Here is an 8,541-nt window from a genome sequence, read left to right as displayed (position 1 = left end):
TTTTGCTCGATTTACATTTTGCGGGAAAGTCTGCGATGAAAAAAAAAATGTTAAGGTTGATATGTGTTTGGCATCGGAGCGTTCATGAGATGAAGCGCCAAGTTCACTGGGGAAATCCCAAGTATATATCAAATCTATTTCTTGAATTATTCTATGTCTTTTGAATTTATTCCGGATCTCATTACTTGGTGTTCGAACAAAACTCTTTCAGCAACTTTGGCTACGGCACACATTGATCTTGTGGATGCCAAGAAAATACACGTCTTAAAGGAGACCTCCGGATGATTTACAGACTTTTACATTTAAACAACTATAAATTAGTTATACTGAGTACAGAGTTTCAGAATTCATAGTGATTGGGATAAGGAATAAGAATGAATTCATAATTTATAACAATTTGCAATGAACACAGATGATGACATGGCAGCCTCACAGGATAAGACTGCATGAGTTGGGGCTCAAGGAAGCAGAACAAAAGAAGGCATGCATAGATTCTTCACAGTAGAACTGGTTAAGCAAGCGGTATTGTAATGGAATGACACTGCCACATTTCTGAAATATGTGAGCCTCCTGTTCAGTGTATTGGTTTCTTTGCTCAAGGACTGTAATAAATTTCACATACGTGTATCTATCATGGAGCTGTCGATTTGTACACTACAGAGCGTATTCAAAAAAAAAAGGTAATCCAACTTTGGAGGGCTGCCATTTCTTAATTGTCAGTTATGAAGAGCACAAGTTGGTTGTAAGGAAAGGGGAACTCTTCCTCTTTCCATTGATACCTAATTATGTTGACAATTGCCATGCATGACTGAGCACATGGACTTTAAAGACAACAATGACAAATTGCACTTTTCCAAGTTTGCGTGTTATTGTGAAGGAACAATGCATGTCTCACTGCATGAATGAGATCTGTCAATGAAAGTTGCCAAAATAGGCCAGCTTGTACGAATGCAGGTTTGTGTTTAGGTTTTGTGTTTAGGTTTTCTCCTAACGTTTTATGGTTCATAACCTTTAACATGGCATTTGTCCGAAAACTTGGTGGCTCCCACAGAGGCCAACCCACACAATCCATTTTTCTCTGTTCATTTTCAACACATAGCTCCCAGTGGCAAACCATGTCATGAATACCAGGTATGAAGAGAGTAAAATGGATAATGGGTTCGCCGCAATGGGAAGGACCAAAATGTAATATCGACAACGCCGATGGCCATGTTGAAGGAATGAACCATAAAACGTTAGAAGAAACCCTAAAACACAAATCTGCAGTCGTGCAGGCTGGCCTGATGATTTGACCACTTTCATTGACAGATCTCATCCATGCAGTGAGACATGCATTGTTTCTTCACAATGACACGCAAACTTGGAAAAAGCGCAATTTGTCTTTGTCTTTAAAGTCCATGTGCTCAGTCATGCATGACAATAATTGTCAACATAATTAGGTATCAGTGGAAAGAGGAAGAGTTCCCCTTTTCTTACAACTAACATTGTGCTCTTCATAACTGACAATTCAGAAATAGCAGCCCTCAAAAGTTGGATTACCTTTTTTTTATACGCTCTGTACATGATATGAAATTTTGAAAGTCGTCTAGAATGCCCCTTTAAAGTTTGCTTCCACGTGACATCAATATTACGCACAACTGAGTTTTTTTAAGACTTTACGAGATAACTTTTCAAAATTTTGTGAGGTTTAAGCGCTGTCACCTCGTTCATTTAGCGTGACACGTTTTTTTAAGTGTATTTTAATATATGAGGTTCAAACCGACTCTGATATATAAACGAATTCAGAGCAAAGAATAGAAGTTTTACAGACCTGAAATAGGAAAAACTGATAACGCTTCACATGTTTTCACAAAATAATGATGTCAGTATAGCGAATATACATCTATACATTAATGTTTTAGTATTACACGTATGGCCTCACAGTCTCACAGGGATCTACACGTAAAGCAAATTGTTTGTTTTGTTGGTTTTTTTGGGGGGGGGATGAAATAAAAAAATAGCAGTTTAATTTGCATGCATGGACATTATTTTTGTCTTGAAATAATCCACAATAACAGGAGGAAATTGTTAGCATCGATAGTTTATCAACCAAAATTATTATTTTCTTTTTGAATGTTTTTGCACAAACTCTTGTGAGAGTATAAGTTTATGACTTCACTCAAAAACTGTGTAAGGTACCCTATTATTATGTGGTTGCGACCAATACCAGTATACTATTTTTGTGTGTGTATGCAAACATACAATAAACCCTGGATGGCACTTTTCCTATCAATCTGTTCGTCTGAACTTACATGAAAGTACTCCGCTTCTTCCTCAATTAATTAAAGTATAGTCCGCTTCTTCTTCGAGTCATTAAAGTACTCCGCTTCTTCCTCATAAAGTAGTCCACTTCTTCCTCAATTCATTTCCGGGATTTTTTTATCTTTGTTCTTTTTTTAGAATCAACGCAACTTGTACTCTTGGGGTCGTCTGATTTTACTCATTTTATATACGTAACTTACGGAAGCTCTATACATGATGTAGTACGGCATTTGAACTGAGCCACGCAGCTCGTTGTGATGATGTAAACCATAATGCAGGTGGACCAAATACAAAGATAGTGTTTTTACCATAACACAAAGTATGTGAGGGATAATCGATTGACTGTGAAGTAAATTTGCTTATTGTTAGAAAAGAGATACTAAAATGTGCATAGCAATATTTTCATTTTAATTATTCACATTACTTGAGCTGGGCGTGTTGTCCTTTTTATATGCATGCGGGCGTCTCTCTTTTTCTCTTTATTTTGCACTTTTCAATGTAAACTACAGGACTATGCGTTGTTCTTTGTAATATAGAACGTACGATTGTTTTAGTAAGAAGTACGATATGCATCGTGAAATCAGAATAAGAGTTTTGATATTCGAAAGGTTGCCAATCACAGTGTCAAAGGCATTGACGGCGCTCAATTTCTGACTCACACTTTATTATTCTTCTCATAGATCCATAAAAATCTCAAGTGGGAACCCAGCCGTTGAAAAGGCCAGTTACCTCTGCTGTCTCCTCTATTTAATTGTGTTCTACTTTTTTTCATGTATATTGCAATCCAATGTAATGCTATTTCTTTCACCTTGTTCTTACCATCTTAATGAGAAGTTGGAAATACAATGAAATGAAGTGAAATGAAATGAAATGACTTGTCTTTCTCACCAGGATGTTTCGTCTTTTCTTTCTTGCTATGGTCGTCATTTTCCCCTTCACCGTTAGTTGAGAACCTCGGTTGTTTGCCGCTCTCCTGTCCAGATCCACAGGTAGATGAACCTCCTGGAAGCCATAACCCAAGGATAGTCAAAGGGATAAAGAGCACCAAGGGAGTGGCCTGGCCACCAGCTTGCACCTGTTCCCTTGGTTTCTCAACGGGAGTACTTTGGGAGGGCGGGGCAAAACACCCTTTGTACTCTGGGAGCGATCCTTTTTCCAGCAGAGAGGTCCGCTGTTCATCATCAGAGCTCCTGAACGTATCCAACGAATTCAGTATTCTTGAAAAATCCATGGGTTAGTCGTGACAGAAGGAATTTTGACCCAAGCTCTTATTTCCACCATCGAACTCGAAAACGTGTCCGAAGAAAGTGTTTTGGTACAGCCGTGTCTCACTGGAAAGTGGAGATGCTTCAACGATTTATGTGAACAATATAAACATCGTAAAAATTTTGGTTTCAAAAATGAAGGGGTGTTCACTTTTAGTTTCGATGCTTTACGGGCATTCAGCCAACATTTAGCAACTACTTGATAAGTATGTATACTGGTTACTTCCTCCATTATCAATATCATTAACAGACAAGGTTGACTCCTTAAAGAAATAATCAGATAAAGCTCATTAATGAATCATGAACTCCACGTTGACATTGTGTTTCCCTCTCAGCGGTGACAAAAATATATATTGATTTTCATTTCCTTCAACGTCATATTTTTCCCATTTTTTGCACTACAATTTTTTCAGTGCCGTAATTGATTTTCAAGAAGAGTTGATGTTATCATTATAATTTGATGTTGTTATTAAACACACACACACACACACACACACACACACACACAAACAAACAAATGAAACCCTATCGGACATAATTTGCCCTGGCCAATGCTACTTTGAAGAAAACGTCGAACAATAAATCATTAATCAGGCTTGTACAACAAAAGCTTCTAGATAGAATGGCTCCCTGAGTGAGCTCATGAAACTCATTTTCGCCATATCCCAGGGAAGCTCATCAAAGCGTCCTTGCAAGGGAGCTCATAACAAAGAACACTTATTACGAAATGGCCTCCTCATTTTCATATGAGAGGTCCTTAACTGAATGTCTCCATCGCGGAGCTCATGAATGGGTATCCACATTATAGAGCTGATGAAGATGAACCTATTCAACATCGTCCTCATACATGTAAACATATCACACCCACGCGTGCCTACAAGAAGCACAATATACACCATATTATATACGCACTGTAGCTGAAAAGAAACAAAAACGGCAGAGAGGCCAATCAATTCGAATATTAAAGGTACTTTAAGCAATTGCATTATGCGTTTTGTAGAACCATTACTTTAGCTATAGACACATTTCGGTCTTAGAATTACTATCAATGTACAAAACTTTTCTTTATGAAATGAAAAAAAAAATCAAGGAATTGCTTACTTTTCTCCCGATTGTGGTTCCGTCTTCAAAGAGTAAGGCTATAAAATTTGTTGATGTCTGATGACTAGTTGATAGCGAGTGTGCGTTAGACATGAGAAATTGGCAGCCACTTACATCATGCAAACAATTGTGAATTTGGAAGGTCTGCATATGACAAACATGAGGAATCATGTGTCGGATCAGAGTGTACATGTGTAGATTTTAATCGCAAAACTGGAGTTCTAAAAAAATTTAAAATCAAATTCCATCATCAGATAGAGCAAACTAAAATTTGTCCAATAATACCTCAGTTGTTGCATATCAAGGAATGTTCTTGAAGACATTCGATTACCAGTATCCCATATTTTCTTATATATGCACTGTCATCCCTGATGAAGAGGAAGGATCCTCGAAAATTCGGATTATTCATTAAAATCAAGATTGGCATTTAATACATTTCTCTGTTGTGACATTATTATTGCTATGTATATATACACATATATAGCATATGCACATATATATATATATATGTACATATATAGCATATACATATATGTGTATATATACATATATAGCATATACATATATGTGTATATATACATATATATATATATATATATATATATATATATATATATATAAAGTGTAAAAACAGTCGTATAAACACCGCAGGAGCCAAAAAATAAAGTGTTTTAAATTTGATATCTATCTACTATGGGACCAACGCAGAACTTTCATATTCTGATGATATATTATGCATACGTATATATGTATGAATGTATATATATATACATATATATATATATATATATATATATATATTCTATAGGTTTAATCATAAATATCTCAGATTGACGAGAATGGAGTTAAGTCGTTTTGCAATCAAACCCTTTATGTGTATTCAGATTTGTAAGTTTTCGATATCAAGTCATACGAGAGCCTTTAAGACTCAGTTATACATCACAACATCCCGAAATTGTGGAAAAGCACGTCGACTCGCAGTATTTGTGTGTTCTTTGTTTATCAACTGCTTTTCAATATTTATCACCCAGGTTGATTAATTTCTTGTTCAAAATGTTCACATACAATGTCAAAGTAGTGCATGCTTTCGAAACCCAGACACCGCATGGCCTCTCGTTATTTTTTCTCCTCAATCATTGACCTAGCCCTTTGTCAAGACCCTCTCGCTGTATGGTGAAGAGAGCCCAGCTGAGCGCGCCAGCGCTGTCGCACTCGGCTGGGCTCGCTTCGCTCGCCCGTTACAGAGAGAGGGCCTTGACAAAAGGCTACCATTGACCATGCTTGAAAGGGATGGTCTGGAGAACTGCGTGTTCTATACTTTCTAAACATGCTTCTTTCTTCCCTCTGATTTTCTCCCCTTTACATCATTATACCCCCAACCACACATAGTTTTCTTTGCTTTTGCAATCCCTTCTTTCTTTTTTGACTTCACTCCGTTACATGTTTAGGATCCAGCTCGATTCTATTTTTTTTTTAAGTGTATGGTGTAAACATTGTATGTGTAAGTTAGTCGGTGATATACTTTGCTGAATTTTTTAATAGCTTTGAATTTGAATTCAAAATTTTACGACAAAACTCAGGAGGCTACATGGAAGCTGTGATGGCGATTGTGTTGATATTCTTTATATATATATATATATATATATATATATATATATATAGAGAGAGAGAGAGAGAGAGAGAGAGAGAAGGAGAGAGAGAGAGAACTTTGAGCAAAGAAAAGTCGGTAGAGCACGGTCTAGTAATCCGGAGGTCTCGGGTTCGAATCCCGATGAAAACTCATTTTCTTCGCTCAAAATTCTCACTATTTATTATTTGTTTCTGGTCAGTTTTCCCTTTCGTATTTCAATATATATATATATATATATATATATATATATATATATATTGAAACAAGGAAGGAAAAACTGACCAGAAACAATCGTAATAATAAATAGCGAAAACTTTGCTCAAAGTTTTTGCTATATATATATATATATATATATATATGATATATATATATATATATATATATATATATATATATATAGTGCGCATATAAAAGAGCTTGCAACTTTGGAGGACCACTATTTCATATTGTCAGTTATGGAGAGCACTTGTTGAAACACAGCAACGTCCCTTGGCGTTATGTCTATCGGTTATCAATACAGTGTAAAAATAAATGTATTTACATATACATATAAATAGCTATACAACACACACACACACATATATATATATATATATATATATATATATATATATGTATTCATGGAGCACAAGCGTTTTCATTTCATTTATTTCCATTTTCAACAAAGAGTTTTAGTGTATATTATATACAAAACATAGCAGGAAAGAGAAATATACATATTCTGCATACATCGAAATATAATATAAACACAATAAATTGAGATGGCTATAGATACATTAAGATGACATTAACACGACACACAAAACCGTATTTCCACCAAGATCGACAAACCTAACCGAGGGCACGAATATAAGTTTTATGTACCTGATTGTAAAGAGCAGCGTAATAGATAATCTTTGTATATGACATATATTTTATATGATACAATACCCCCCATTATGCATAATATATGTATATATGATTATGAATATATGTGTGTGTGTGTGTGTGCGTGTGAACGCGTATTTGATTGTACCTGACGAATCTGAAAAGTATCTGAAAATCTCAAATTACAAACAGGTGTGAGCTGATATTATTTACAAATTTCTGCACCTTTCATCTGTTTTTGATTGCCATTATGTGCATTTTAGGTATTGATTAACCGATTTTACTTATCCAACAGAACAAAACAAAAGAACATAGATCATTGCAGAATATAAATTTTGTACATTTACTTCATAGATAAGTATAACATAACTTCATCTTTCAACATTAGTACATGAATGCAGTTCTGGTTGAGGTGAGGATTTAGCTTTTAACGTTTTGCGAGATATTCAGAAACCACTCTATATGTGAGATGTCAAAGAGCGTGCAATTCTAAGGGGGGGGGGGGGGATCGTTTTTTAAAGGGGAAGGCTAGTAACTGATCAGTGGGAATCAGTGGAAATGCTGGGAGATGATTGTTCCAATCCTTATGGGATTCATTCAAGAGTTCACTGTATATCTATTGTTGTGTGAAAATGATTTGCTTCAGAACAGTCTCATATTCAAGTAATGTGCAGATTAATGCTCCGTCACTGACCAGGGACGCTAACCTGAAAGCATTAAACTGCACATTACTTGAATATGAGACCATTCTGAAGCAAATCATTTTCACACAACAATAGATATACAATGAACTCTTGAATGAATCCCATAAGGATTGGAACAATCATCTCCCAGCATTTCCACTGATTCCCACTGATCAGTTACTAGCCTTCCCCTTTAAATGGCTGAGATATCCCAAAACAAGGTGAAATGAAACAAAGAGATCCCAATAAAAGGCATGGCCTGTCGCCTTGTATTATTATCACTTTTTTGGATATCTCGGCCATTTGAAAACCAATTTTCATCAAATAAACGTTAAATTCTTCTTAAAATTACATGCTCTTTCATATTTCATTAGAGGTTTCTCATTATCTCACTTAGGAATGTTCAAAACATGAATCCCCACCTCAACCAGTACTGTACAGTCCCTTCAAAGAACAGGAATAAGGATAGACCAAGAAGCTGTGATGCTGGAGCGTGATAATTTGTCATCCATGTACATAATTGAAGAGTTTGCTTTCCAAAATTTGAATCTTGAATCTCATAGGCGCTAAATCCATTGAAAAATGACGGATTTAGCGCCTTTTGGAAGCAATCTCTTAAATTATATTCAGTTCATCTTTATTTTCATTTCCATTAAATAAACAGGGAAAATTATATACAATGCATTAACAGAAC

The sequence above is a fragment of the Diadema antillarum genome, unplaced genomic scaffold, assembly GCF_040938485.1.
Source record: "Diadema antillarum isolate AM-2024a unplaced genomic scaffold, OU_Dant_1.0 seq00001036_RagTag, whole genome shotgun sequence".
In the NCBI taxonomy this organism is placed as follows: domain Eukaryota; kingdom Metazoa; phylum Echinodermata; class Echinoidea; order Diadematoida; family Diadematidae; genus Diadema; species Diadema antillarum.
This window is presented reverse-complemented; position numbering follows the sequence as displayed.